Genomic DNA, 15445 nt, shown 5'->3' with positions numbered 1-15445 from the left:
GCACTGGTCGAGATCCAATTACTGTTAGCAGAATATGGAATCGGTCAGTTCAGGAGGGTAATACGGAACGCAGTGCTGGATCCCAACGATCTCGTATCACTAGCAGTCAAGATGACAGGCATCTTATCCACATGGCTGTTAACGGAAAGTGCAAGCACTTCTCGACCCCTGAGTCAACAGATGCAGTTTGCAAGATAACCACCATCTGCACATACAGTTCGACGACGTTTGCAGCAGCACGGACTATCAGCTCGGAGACCGTGGCTGCAATTACCCTTGACGCTGCATCACAGACAGGAGCGTCTGTGATGGTGTACTCGACGACGAACTTGGGTGCACGAATGGCAAAATGTCATTTTTTCGGATGAATCCAGGTTCTGTTTACAGCATCACAATGGTCACATCCGTGTTTGGCGACATCGGGGTGAACGCACATTGGAAGCGTGTATTCGTCATCGCCATACTAGCGTATCACCCGGCGTAATGGTATGGGGTGCCAGCGACTACACGTCTTGGTCACCTCTTGTTCTTACTGACGGCACTTTGAACAGTGGACGTTACATTTCAGATGTGTTATGATCCGTTGCTCTACCCTTCATTCATACCCTGCGAAACCCTACATTTCAGCAGGATAGTGTACGACCGCATACTGCAGGTCCTGTACGGGCCTTTCTGGATAGAGAAAATGTTCGACTGCTGTCCTGCCCATCACATTCTCCAGATCTCACAAATTGAAAACGTCTGGTCAATGGTGACCGAGCAACTGGCTCGTCACAATACGGAAGTCACTACTCTTGATGAACTGTGGTGTCGTGTTGAAGCTCCATGGGCAGCTGTACCTGTACACGTCATCCAAGCTCTGTTTGACTCAATACCCAGGTGTATCGAGGCCGTTATTTCGGCCAGAGGTGGTTGTTCTGGGTACTGATTTCTCAGGATCTACGCACCCAAATTGCGTGAAAATGTAATCACATGTGAGTTCTAGTAGAATATATTTGTCCAATGAATACCTGTTTATCATCTGCATTTGTTCTTGGTGTAGCAATTTTCATGGCCAGTAGTGTATAATACGAAGGCTGACTGGAAAGTAATACCTCCACCTTCATAACTCTTCAACAGTTGGCAGCATTGTTATGCGTTAGCTACTGGCATATTCCGAAGCCTCTTCTCTACATCTCCAGTTGGTGGAAAGCCTTAGCACTGAAGAGTTGCTATGTTACAGTGTAAAATATGGAATCCTGCTCAGACAGTCGTTCACTGCAATCATTGAACTGTTGGCAACAGGGGTGTCACCACAATGTAGATTCATAGAATGAAAGCAATTTACGGTGATTGTGTTGATGTGAGTGCTGTGCGTCGTTGGGTGAGTAAGTTTAAAGATGTTGAGGTGGAAACATCTGACCTGCGTGACAAACAAAGAGTCTGACGTTCTGTGATGGCAACCACCGAGTTTCACAAGGAAAATCTTGACAGATTTATTCAGGGCGTTCATCGTATCACTCAGAGAGAAATTGCAGGCACAACTGGCATTTCACAAGAACGTGTGGGTCACATTATTGCTATGCTCGGCTATCATGAGATCTGTGCACGACGGGTATCCCGGACGCTGACTCCTGAAATGAAAGCACACAGACTTGAAATTTGCCAGGAACTCCTCTCGTGTTACGAGAATGAAGATGCACGGTACTCACATCAACAAAATCACCATAAACTGCTTTCATTCTCTGACGAATATCCTTTGGGGTGACACCTTCTCAAGAATTCAATGACTGCACGTTGCTTAAATTGCACTGACCGACCAGCTGCGCAGGGTTCCGTACTTTACACTGTAATGACACAACCGCTCAATGCTGAGGCTTCCCGTCAACTGGAGCTGTAGAGAAGAGGCTACAGAAGAATCCAGTACCTGGTGCATACCAATGCTGCCATCTGTCAAAGAGTTACCGAGGTGGAGGCATTACTTTTCAGACAGCCCTCGTAGATTTTAACACGCGAGGGAATTACAGAGATAGGTTGTGAGAGGGCACTAAATCGAATCAATGGGGAAAGTTGAAAATTTGTCCCTGACCGGGATTTGAACCTGAGTGTCCATCTTACTAGGCAGACGTGCTGATCGCTAAACCGTCCAAACACAGTGGTCAAAGCAAATGCACAGACTACCCTAGCACGTCTCCCAACAGATAAAATTCTCAATTTATTCACACACGAATAATGTTGTGCGCCTCACCCATTATCTACATCTACATCCACACTCCGCAAGCCACCTGACGGTGTGTGGCGGAGGGTACCCTGAGTACCTCTATCGGTTCTCCCTTCTATTCCAGTCTCATATTGTTCTTGGAAAGAAGGATTGTCGGTATGCTTGTGTGTGGGCTCTAATCTCTATGATTTTATCCTCAAGGTCTCTTCGCGAGATATACGTAGGAGGGAGCAATATACTGCTTGACTCTTAGGTGAAGGTATGTTCCCGAAACTTTAACAAAAGCCCGTACAGAGCTACTGAGCGTCTATCCTGTAGAGTCTTCCACTGCAGTTTAACTATCGTCTCCGTAACGCTTTCGCGATTACTAAATGATCCTGTAACGAAGTGCGCTGCTCTCCGTTGGATCTACTCTATCTCTTCGATCAACCCTATCTGGTACGGATCCCACACTGCTGAGCAGTATTCAAGCAGTGGGCGAACAAGCGTACTGTAACCCACTTCCTTTGTCTTCAGACTTTATTTCCTTAGGATTCTTCCCATGAATCTCAGTCAGGCATCTGCTTTACCGACGATCAACTTTATATGATCATTCCATTTCAAATCACTCCTAATGCGTACTCCCAGATAATTTATGGAATTAACTGCTGCCAGTTGCACACCTGCCATTTTGTAGCTAAATGATAAGAGATCTATTTTTCTATATATTCGCAACACATTACACTTGTCTACAGTGAGATTCAATTGCCATTCCCTGCACCATGCGTCAATTCGCTGCAGATCCTCCTGCATTTCAGTACAATTTTCCACTGTTACAACCTCTCGATACACCACAGCATCATCTGCAAAAAGCCTCAGTGAACTTCCGATGTCATCCACCATGTCATTTACGTATATTGTGAATATCAACGGTTCTATGACACTCCCCTGCAGCACACATGGAATCACTCTTACTTCGGAAGACTTCTTTCCATTGAAAATGACATGCTTCGTTCTGTTATTTAGGAACTCCTCAATCCAATCACACAATTGGTCTGATAGTTCGTATGCTCTTACTTTGTTCATTAAACGACTGTGGGGAACTGTGTCAAACGCCTTACGGAAGTCAAGAAACACGGCATCTACCTGTGAACCCGTGTGTATTGCCATCTGAGTCTCGTGGACGAATAGCGCGAGCTGGGTTTCACACGATCGTCTTTTTCCAAATCCATGCTGATTCCTACAGAGTAGATTTTTAGTCTCCAGAAAAGTCATTATACTCGAACATAATACGTGTTCCAAAATTCTACAACTGATCGACGTTAGAGATATAGGTCTATAGTTCTGCACATCTGTCCGATGTCCCTTCTTGAAAACGGGGTAACATGCGCCCTTTTCAAATCCTTTGGAACGCTACGCTCTACTAGAGACCTACGCTACACAGCAGCAAGAAGGGGGACAAGTTACTCGCAGCATTTAGCTGATTCCTGTAAAAGATCGAGCATGGTGTGCATCTGCACGTAAGACATCATTGGCTGTTGTCGCCTTAATTATATAAACAGACGTGACTGAAAGAACAGACACCATTTTGGTCCAGCAGCCAATACAAATTAGCTACTGTGTGCACAGATGGTGCAGTGGTCAGTCCATCTGCTTAGTAAGCCAGAGAGCAAGGTTCGAAGATCCGTGCGGCTTTTCTCGGATGATGCTGTAGTATACAGAGAAGTTGCAGCGTTAGAAAATTGTAGCGAAATGCAGGAAGATCTGCAGCGGATAGGCACTTGGTGCAGGGAGTGGCAACTGACCCTTAACATAGATAAATGTAATATATTGCGAATACATAGAAAGAAGGATCCTTTATTGTACGATTTTATGATAGCGAAACAAATACCGGTAGCAGTTACTTCTATAAAATATCTGCGAGTATGCGTGCGGAACGATTTGAAGTGGAATGATCATATAAAATTTACTGTTGGTAAAGCGGGTACCAGGTTGAGATTCATTGGGAGAGTCCTTAGAAAGTGTAGTCCATCAACAAAGAAAGTGGCTTACAAAACACTGTTCGACCCATACTCGAGTATTGCTCATCAGTGTGGGATCTGTACCAGGTCAGGTTGAGGGAGGAGATAGAGATAATCCAAAGAAGAGCAGCGTGTTTATTCACTCGGTTATCTGGTAACCGTGATAGCGTTACGGAGATGTTTAGCAAACTCGAGTGGCAGGCTCTGCAAGAGAGGCGCTCTGCATCGCGGTGTAGCTTGCTCGCCAGGTTTCGAGAGGGTGCGTTTCTGGATGAGGTATCGAATATATTGCTTCCCCCTACTTATACCTCCAGAGGAGATAACGAATGTAAAATTAGAGAGATTCGAGGGCGCACAGAGGCTTTCAGACAGTCTTTCTTCCCACGAACCATACGCGACTCGAACAGAAATGGGAGGTAATGACAGTGGCATGTAAAGTGCCCTCCGCCACACACCGTTGGGTGGCTTGCGGAGTGTAAATGTAGATGTAGATGAACCTAATCTGGCACAAATATTCAACTGTCCCGATCGAATTAAGACGACGACCAGTCACGGCCGAGTCTGAAAGAAGAGACACTACATATATATGTAATAGGTTTTGTTTGCTGACCTTAAGTATTATTACAAGAAGAGTTCTGAGATTCCAAAACATACAAAATCAAGTAAATTCGCTAAGCAGAGGACCTGGACATATACCTACTGGATTCCAAACAGAGCATGTGTACGAACCTGCTTCTCTTCGAACAGCAGTAAATGTTAGGTCAGTATAGGTCAGAAACATTCCCAGTGACTGGAAAAATGCACACACCTTTTCCATTTTCGAGAATTATCGTTAAGCGAACACACACAATAATGGGCCGATCTCAATTACGTCGGTCTCGTGTAGAATTTTACAACATATTTTATGCTCGTGTATGAGGGTCATTCAATAATTCGACAGACAAATTGGTCTGTAGAAAAAAGCGTTTATTTTTACAAAATAATACTTTTTCTACTTTTCAACATAATCCCCCTGAACATTTATGCACTTGTTCAGACGAGCTACAAGCTTTTTTATTCAAGCTGCAAAAAACTCTTTACCTTGATGTTTGAACCAATTTCCCACAAACTTTTTCACATCCTCATTGTCCTGGAACCTCTTCCCGTGTAATGCTTCCTACAGTGCACCAAACAAATGGAAATTGCAAGGTCCTAAATCAGGACTGTAAGGGAGATGGGGCAGTACGAGGATGTGCGTTGTCTTGCTGGAGAGACACACCTCTCCTCTGAGATCCACGAAGTCTCTCTCTCATGGCTGGCTTCACATTTTTAAAAAGCAAATCTGAATAGTGGCTGTTCACTGTCTACTGCTCTTCAAGGTAATCACATGAAATTGGACCTTCAGCATCCTGAAACACCATCAGCACTTTTTGTGCTGATGCTTGGGTTTTGAATTTTTTCTTGACAGATGAGTTCGTGTGCTTCCACTCGGTGCTTTGTCTTTTTAATTCTGGCTCGTAATAGTGAACCCACGTTTTATCACAAGTTCAAATTTTGTCGAGGTAGTGCTCACCTTCTCTTTCATAACGTTCCTTTAGCTGCGTGCACACTCTCAACCTTGTTTCCTCGTGAAGCCACGTCAACTCCTTTGGGACCCATCTTGCACATGTTTTGCAGTACTTCAGCTTCTTACAGATAATGTTATGAACTGTCCGAGTACTAACTCGAATGTTATCAATTAGCATTTCCACAGTCAGACAGAGGTCAGCACGAATAATGTCAGCAATTCGACTCTCAAATAAGGGAGTTGAAACTGCAACTGGTCGGCCATAACGGTGTTACGTCACTCACTGTGTCGTGACCATTTTTGAACTGCTCTAGCCACTTGTAAAAATTTGCGCGACTCATACGACCTTCACCATAAACTTTAGACATTCTACAGCATATATCCACTGGTTTCTTGAATTCAGCAAGTAAAAAATGAATAGCAGGGGGTTGTTCGACTAATGTGGTCGTTTCGAGCGGACTTGCGACCTTGAGGTTATAAACAAAACAATGTTGGTATATCAGTGATCAGGGCCAGTGCCAGTGACACCAACTTAAGGTCATAAAAGTGCCAAAATTGCCCTACTAACAGTTTTTCCCCCAGACCAATTTGTCTGTTCAATTACTAAACGATCTTCGTATTACGACATTTCCAAAGCACGTACTGTGACATTTCTGAAGACCAAAAATGTCTTCTATCAGAACCACTGGGAATACTGCAAACAATGATTGTGTGACACAGTTGCTCCGTTTTTCCTTCGGGAGGCAGCTCATACTGCTGACCAGACTGATGCCACGTTCCTTAGTTAGAACACAGTATCTCGGCTTAATGGAGAAAAATGTTCAGCATAAAACAAACTTTGGGTTGCAAGTGTATACAATTTCACTGAATGAAATTGGGGAATTTTCCCATAAACATTCGAGTGTAAAATTTCTGTATCCTAGTCATCTGTAAATGAGCAAGCATGTCTACAACAAATTTTATCACACGGTCCAGACAGTTACATTAACGTGACTACCGCCTACGTTTGACGTCACTGTGCAATAATCGCTCACAGACAGAAGGTGGCAGCACTAAAATAAATTTAGCATTGGAGGGCAGCGTGGAGGGTAAAAATCGTAGAGGGAGACCAAGAGATGAATACACTAAGCAGATTCAGAAGTATGTAGGTTGCAGTAGGTTCTGGGAGATGAAGAAGCTTGCACTGGATACAGTAGCATGGAGAGCTGCATCAAACCAGTCTCAGGACTGAAGACCACAACAACAACAACAACAACAAAGATCCCTCAAACAAAAAACTGTGCCTATTTCTAGGAAAAAATGTACGGCTCACCTATCTACAAGAAGGGAAGTAGAAGTGATACACAAAATACCATTCAATTTGACATCAGATTGATTTTAGAATGTTATGAGCTCAAACACAATGAGGTATCTTGAACACAATGGCCTCCTCAACACCAACTACCACAGAATCCAAAAACATCGATCATTTGAACCCCAGCTCGGACTTTTCTCACACGACGTACTGAAATCTTTGGATCGAGGCAGTCAGGTCGATGCTGTATTACTTGATTTCTGAAGAGCATTTGACTCAGTACCACACCTACACTTCTTGTAAAAAGTACAACAATATGGGGCATCGAGCAAAATTTGTGACTGGACAGAGGACTTTTTGGAAGAGAAAACACAATATCTTATATTGGATGGAGATTCATAGTCAGATGTAGGAGTAACTTTGGGTGTGCCTCAGGGAAGTACATTGGGACCCTAGCGGTTCTTTACATATTAATGACCTTGCAGATAATATTAATAATAATCTCACATTTTTCACAGATGATGCAGTTATCTACAATGAAGTACAGTCTGAAAGAAGCTGCATAAATATTCAGTCAGATATTGATAAGATTTCAAAATGGTGCAAAGATTGACAACTTGCTTTAAATGTTCAAAAACATAAAACTGAGCACTTCACAAAATGAAAAGACGTAACCTATGACTATAATACCTGTGAGTGATACCTGGAATCAGTCAACTCCTACAAATATCTGGGTGTAACACTGTTGGGACGTCAAATGGAATGGTCACATAGGCCCAGTTGTGGGTAAAGCAGGTAGTAGATTTCGGTTTATTGGTAGAACTCTGGGGAAGCTCAATCAGTCTACAAAGGCGAATGCTTGTAAGCACTCATCTGACCAGTTCTAGAATATTGCTCAAGTGTGTGGGACCCATACCAGGTAGCACTAACAGGGCATATTGAACGTATACAGAGGAGGAGGTGCGAATTGTCACAGGTTTGTTAAGATTAGAATTATTACAACAGATACAGAAACACTCAAACAATCATTTTTCCCATGCTCCATACATATACATATACATATACATATACATCTACATTAATACTCCACAAGCCATCGTACAGTGCACGGTGGAGGGTACCCTGTACCACTACTTGTTGCTTCCTTTTCTTTTGTTTTTTATTTACTATTAAAAACAGTCTTGATCACGATTTATTTATCAAGGGGACTGGTTTCGACCACTACTGTGGTCATCTTCGGACCATTGAGTAGAGTAAATTTTACTTTCTTTATTTTCGCAAAGTTATGATCTGTCGTTCGTTCATTGACGTCTCTGTTCACTGTAATAAATTTAGTGTCTGTGGTTTGCGACTGCACCGCAAAACCATGCGATTAGTAGACGAAAGGACGTGGCTCTCCAATGGGAACCGAAAACATTTGATCGCAAGGTCAGGTCAATCGATTCCTCCACAGGAAAACACGTCTGATATATTCTATACGACACTGGTGACGGCATGTGCGTCAAATGACAGGAATATGCTGTCGACCCACCTAACTAGTACACCTGGCGAATGGGTAAAAAGATTCTTCTATCTTGCCCAATTTAGGTTTTCTCGTGTATGTGATCATCACTCCCAAAAAAGTAATGAAAACATAAGAGTTTGTCACATAAACTGCAACAAATGAACGCAAGAGTTTCACAGCCGCACAGTTTTCTCTGTGCACTGTCAAAACATGTTTTTAACGTTTTCAAATTTTTCCATGTGTAGACCGTCAAATCCTGCATATGTCCAAGCAAGTCTGAACATGTCCTGGAATTTTGTAGAGCGAAGTTGATTATGTGTGAGTGCTGGAACTTTGATAATTGTCTGAAAATAAAAAAAATAAACTTATTACTCGAGGGAAGGCTTGAACCAAGGACCTCTCATTCTGCAGTTGCTCACCTTAACCACGGGACCACGTTGCTCCTCATCTCATACTATCCTTGATGTTGCCTATCTTGTGCATGGACTACTCAGTTTGTATATTTTGCTTATTTTTTTCATAGTTCCACGCAACTTCTTCCTGTCTTCTCGATTGATGTATGTTCAGTTTTTCAAGGCCTATTCATTGTGCCAACTTATAACTAAATCTGAGTGGGGTGCGATGGGGAGGTTCCCTTGTGAGAACCATAAGGACCCAAAGCACAGAAAAAAATTTTTGAGAAAAACATATATTTGCAAAAATCAGATTTGTAAGCAAACTATCAGTCTCATAGGCTTGACTTGTTTTTTAATCAAACCTCAACATCCTACATTTCATATAAAAAATCATGAACCCACATTATACCACATTTTAGTTATTATTATTATTATTATTATTATTATTTTTATTATTATTATTATTACTATTGAAGCTAATCTGCAAAATTTTCATGTATATGCTAGTGGCAACAGTCTCTCTTTGACTGTTATGTGGTTTGTAATTAATGTAACACTAGAATCAGAACATAAAAAACAGATAGCAAAATGCACGGCTCGCACAATTACAACCTATCCCAAAACCTCATGGTCCTAATTTTCGTGAAGCCCATTCTCTGCCTTGAGGTTCAGATGAAACTGTCTGTTCACTTTAGACATCAAATCTACTAATTTTGTTAGGTACGTATGTTTCAAGTTTGATCTAGTCATTTTGTTAAGTCTTTCTGTTTTGAAATTTGGTTCCCACATAATGTCTTTGGGCATTAGATTTTGCAACAGATCTACAAACTGAGAGGAAATGAGAAACTGTGGTCTGCCTTGATGTGGCTTAAAGAAAATGGTAGTCTCCCATGACTTCAATGAAGAATAATATTATGCTGGATTTTCCATTGTTCAATGAAGAATATGTTACTTCAAACAACATTTCATGGCAACCAGTTGAAAACTTCATCTTTGTAAAGTTTGTGAAATGTACTTTGTTACCACCAAAATCAACTTTTTGTTTGGTAGTGAGATCAGTAACACTCTCTAAGGTTCTGGAACCTTCACTGTAAATTTTAAGAGCTGGAATGCTGAAACCAAGAGATGAAGGTAGAGTATTCCTTCAAGAGTTTCCAGTTACTGTGAAGAAACAGGCATCAGTGTGGCCAGGTAGCATTCCTACAACTGTAAAAATTTGTGCTTTGGACCCTTACAGAAGCGAATACTGGAGAAGTTGGCGAGACGGCTTATCAAAAATGTTCATGTACAGAGAGTAAGGAGAACAGCTCTTATAAAGCTGGTTCATCATAAGATCAAAAGATGTCAGGAGCCTGCATAATGCTACAATCTCAAAATCAACGACAGTGTGCTTTAGGCCCTTATTGTTCTCTGTGCCTCGACTGATTGTTTACTTTTTGCCAACTACTACTTGTTTTCATTGCTTACTATAATCATAAAGGTTCATTACGAGAAAAAATTTAAAATTATATATTTTTCATATTGTCAGGACTAAATGGGTTAATAAGATGAAAACAGTGGGTTTTTTCACTAAGGACAAATACAGTGCTGAAAATTCATATAAAGCCACGGTTATTTGTCGTAAAAACGTGTTTATGTAGGTATTTGGTATTGCACGCATTTTTCCTGTACAGGGTTAATGAAACAGGACAACCTTAAAGGTGGAAATTGATGTAAATGCATTTACGATCTGTGAGAATAACATAACATATACAGTAATAGATCACAATCACAATCTGGGCCACACCTGAAGTTACTTCTCCTTCTGATGACGTCTCTTCATCTACGATAACATGATGTGCCCTCCCTACCAAAAAGTCCTCAAACCAGTGACAAACTTCACTTGATACCTCTTGTGATTGTATTTTTGATAATAAGTGTAGGTATGGTACCGAGTCAAATGCTTTTTGGAAATCAAGACATATTGCACCTACCTGACTGCCTCAGTCCATAGCTTTCACTATGTAACGTGAGAAAAGTGCGAGTTTGGTTTCACACGATTGATGTTTTCGGAACCCACGACGGTTGGCATTGAGGAGGTCATTCTGTTCGAGACGCCTCATTATGTTTGAGCTCAAAAGAGGAGATGTTGAGTCATAAACTGATTTACCAAAATCTTTACTAGCAATTTCAAACATATGATAGGTACGATAGGCAATTACATCTCTATCATTAAAACTTTCAAGACCAGGTACACTAGAAACTCCGCTACCACCTCTTACTATGGCAACGGTTAACCATCCATTTCCATGTGAGAAAGTGTCGTTTATATCCAAGCTAAAATTAAGAGAACATCCTAGGTCCATCGATGAGAGCGTGGGCTGCAACACTCTTAACTGGAATGCGATTTTTCTTGTCTCCAGATGTTTTTGTAAGTTCAATGTTTTCTATTATTTTGTAGACTGTTGTATGGGTACGCCAGCGGGGACATGCACACCTAGTACGGCTAGTGTACGCGTCCGGCATAATGTTCCGCTGGCCACTGCGAAAACTCTAAGTCCTTATCTAAGGTCAAAGTTCTCCCACAGTATATAAGCGAGCGCTACGTTAGGTCTGTGTCTTGCTGCTGCACAGGCAACTGCATTGAACGCTGCCAACCTGCCCTACAGGAGGTATCATCGTACCTGCACAACAGTCTACAAAACCATAGAAAACATTGAACTTACAACATCAGGAGACAAGAAAAATCGCATTCCAGTGAAGAGTGTTGCAACCCACGCCCTCGTCGATGGACCCTGTGTATTTCTTGGATGTTCTCTTAATTTTAGCTTGGATATAAACGACACCTTCTCACATGGAAATGGATGGTTCACCGTTGCCATAGTAAGAGGAGGTAGCGGAGTTTCCAGTGTACCTGGTCTTGAAAGTTTTAATGATAGAGATGTAATTGCCTATCGTACCTATCACATGTTTGAAATTGTTAGTAAAGATTTTGGTTTCGGAACCCACGATGGTTGGCACTGAGAGGTCATTCTGTTTGAGACGCCTCATTATGTTTGAGCTCAGAATATGTTCCAAGATTCTAAAACAAACTGATGTCAAGGATATTGGATGGTAGTTTTGTGGATCACTTCTACTATTCTTCTTGTAATCAGGTGTGATCTGTGCTTTTTTCCAAGAACAGGGTGTGGTGTTTCGTGCAAGGGATCTATGACAGATTATAATTAGCAATCCTTGAGAAAAAAGGCACTCACTGAACCAATATAGGGGTATTTTGAAGATTTCATACACTAGTGCCACAGCTCTCACTGGACGTCACGAGGACAGTGAGTTACAGAGAATTTGAAGAGGAATCAGGCAAAAAGATTCAACATCAACAAAACTATTCACAGAAGCAGTCATGGGGATCTTCAGATCCATCAACCGAAAGGTAGAAAAAGGAATACGGTATAGTGCAATAATGGTGTACGTGGGTCTCGTCTTGTGTACCGGTGTTGGGAATTTGTTGACATCCGTCAAAGTCAATCAGGTGATAGTAACATGGTAGTTGATGAGGATCACTACAACTAATTATTTCTTTCTGCAAAAGCTACAAGTTAATTACATTTGTATTCAACATGGGGAGTGCAAGAATAACTTTTGCTGATCTGGTTGTCATGAATATTAAGGTTGCTTACTGGTTTCTTTGGTGCTGAAAAAACCACATGAGCTGACAGACTGATATCTAGCAAAGCCTGAAGCCTAGGTTAGGCTGGAGTGCGGCAATTTTGTTGTGAGTTCACAGTGTCAATGAATGTGAACTGAAGAGAGACACACGTAGTGACAGACTGACCCTTAGTGTAGGCAAAGATCAGTTAGAAAGTGACAGTTTGGCTGTGAGTGGTGGAGCCAATGAATGTAAATAGGAGAAAACTACAAGTAGCGAAAAACTGACCTATAGCGTAGCCCGAGGCCTAGTTTGGAATGGAATGTGTTAAATTGCTTGCGAGTGAAGAGAATTAGCACTCAAGATGAACATACAATTTCCATAATACACTGACGTGTGGCATAACCTGAGATATACACTGCTCAAGCCAGTGTAGGTCTTGGTCTCTGGTGTGACGTCACATGACTTGGGCTGCTGTTGAAATTGCTCGTCAATATTTTATAAAGTTTTGGTCTTCAGTTACTTATTTTAAAGTTTATTTTTGTAAATATTTGCTGTAAAAGTAGCTTACTACTGGATTTCATTCAACTCAGTCTTTCTTTCTGTGTTAATGACTCGAGTGGTCTGTTATTCACAAGTGTGCTCAAATCATTCATCCACATGCCACGCCTCAGTAGTGTCTTTCCATTTCGAAGTATGCGGTTGCAGCTTAGCGGTTATAAAGATAAGCACTATCAAAGTTGTTTGTGCACTGTATTCGAATATTAAGTTTGGAAGTTTTCAAACGTTCATTCAAATATTAGCAGTGCGTTTACATCTCACAACGTGCAGTTTTAGCTGTAGCGGTTTTTATGTTAAGTTCTAACAAAGTTGTTTGTGCACTGTTATGCAGTTATTAAATTTAGTAGTTTACAATGGTGTCTCATGCTGTTCATAGCAAAATAACAGTTTAATAAACTTTTGGAAACATTCGCTCACTGTTTTTGAGTTTTCTGTGCATTGAAATCGTTTAGTAAATTTTGTGCGGTATTTTGCAGCTGAAGGTTCTTATTGTTTCTAGTGAAATATACCAGTAAAATTTTCATTCAGTGTTTTAACTTCGTTGAGTGTTCCAGTGGCCAGTTGAATTTTTGGTTTTAGCTAATAAATTGTTTGAAGCTTTGTTGGTATTGGTACTAGTTATGGTTTACTAGTATTAATAAAAATTGGTGCTCTCTTAGTGGAGAAAGAATTTGGAGACCAATATTGTTAGGTCTATACAGGGTGTTACAAAAAGGTACGGCCAAACTTTCAGGAAACATTCCTCACACACAAAGAAAGAAAATATGTTATGTGGACATGTGTCCGGAAACGCTTACTTTCCATGTTAGAGCTCATTTTATGACTTCTCTTCAAATCACACAGCGACAGAACATACCAGCGTGACTTCAAGCACTTTGTTACAAGAAATGTTCAAAATGTTCTCCGTTAACGAGGATACGTGCATCCACCCTCTGTCGCACAGAATCGCTGATGCAGCCCTGGAGAATGGCGTATTGTATCACAGCCGTCCACAATACGAGCACGAAGAGTCTCTACATTTGGTACCAGGGTTTCGTAGACGAGAGCTTTCAAATGCCCCCATAAATGATGCTGACATTAGGGTTATCGTCAACTGCACAAAGAATTGCCTCGTCCACTGCAGGTGTCCTCATTGTTCTAGGTCTTCCCCAGTCGCGAGTCATAGGCTGGAATGTTCCATGCTCCCTAAGACGCCGATTGATTGCTTCGAACGTCTTCCTATCGGGACACCTCCATTGTGGAAATCTGTCTTGATACAAACGTACCGCGCCACGGCTATTGCCCCGTGCTAATCCATACATCAAATGGGCATCTGCCAACTCCGCATTTGTAAACATTGCACTGACTGCAAAACCACGTTCGTGATCAACACTAACCTGTTGATGCTACGTACTGATGTGCTTGATGCTAGTACTGTAGAGCAATGAGTTGCATGTTAACACAAGCACCGAAGTCAACATTACCTTCCTTCAATTGGGCCAACTGGCGGTGAATCGAGGAAGTACAGTACATACTGACGAAACTAAAATGAGCTGTAACATGGAAATTATGCGTTTCCGGACACATGTCCACATAACATCTTTTCTTTCTTTGAGTGTGAGTAATGTTTCCTGAAACTTTGGCTGTACCTTTTTGTAACACCCTGTAAATAGTTCCACGAGTTTAATTGAACTTAGGTAATGTAGATGTATAGCTTTTTCAGTTACTGTAAAATTTTACCACAAGTGAGAAGTATGGGCTTTGTTGTAGATTTGTGAATAGTGGGTTATGGTGTGGGAATTATTCAAATATTTTCACTGGGGGGCTGGGGGGGGGGGGGGGGGGGGGTTGTTTGGGGAAGGAGACCAGACAGCGAGGTCATTGGTCTCATCGGATTAGGGAAGGATGGGAAAGGAAGTCGGCCATGCCCTTCCAGAGGAACCATTTGCCTGGAGTGATTTAGGGTATCACGGAAAACCTAAATCAGGATGGCCGGATGCAGGATCCAGCTGTTGTCCTCCCGAATGCGAGTCCAGTGTCTAAGCAGTTAGGAGGAAAGCAGTTAAAGTCTAACAGAAAGAAGAAGATTCTGCTGCTAGGCAGTTTGCATGGAAGAGGTGTGGGCCAGCAGTTGCAGGAAGTGTTGAGGAGCGAGTACCAGGTCACCAGTTTTGTGAAGCCTAGTGCAGGGTTGGTTCAGGTGTCTGGGAGTATAGGAGAGCTATGTACGAATTTTACAAAACAGCATCAGGTATCAATCATGGATGCAGCAGGGAGTAGTCTTGACAGGAACGGGGAATATGATGTAGGTGGTGACCTTGTAAAGACAGCTACTCAAACT

The 15445-nt window shown here is 41.7% G+C and overlaps 1 protein-coding gene across 1 annotated transcript in view; it reads right to left on the bottom strand.

Annotated features, from left to right (window-relative positions):
* LOC126295363 (potential E3 ubiquitin-protein ligase ariadne-2) overlaps positions 1 to 15445 on the bottom strand; it is a 70728-nt gene that overhangs the window by 34668 nt on the left and 20615 nt on the right. The window lies entirely within an intron of this gene.

The sequence above is a fragment of the Schistocerca gregaria genome, chromosome 11 (assembly GCF_023897955.1).
Source record: "Schistocerca gregaria isolate iqSchGreg1 chromosome 11, iqSchGreg1.2, whole genome shotgun sequence".
NCBI lineage: Eukaryota > Metazoa > Arthropoda > Insecta > Orthoptera > Acrididae > Schistocerca > Schistocerca gregaria.
Note: the sequence above shows the minus strand (reverse complement) of the source record. Positions and strands in the feature narration are given on the sequence as shown.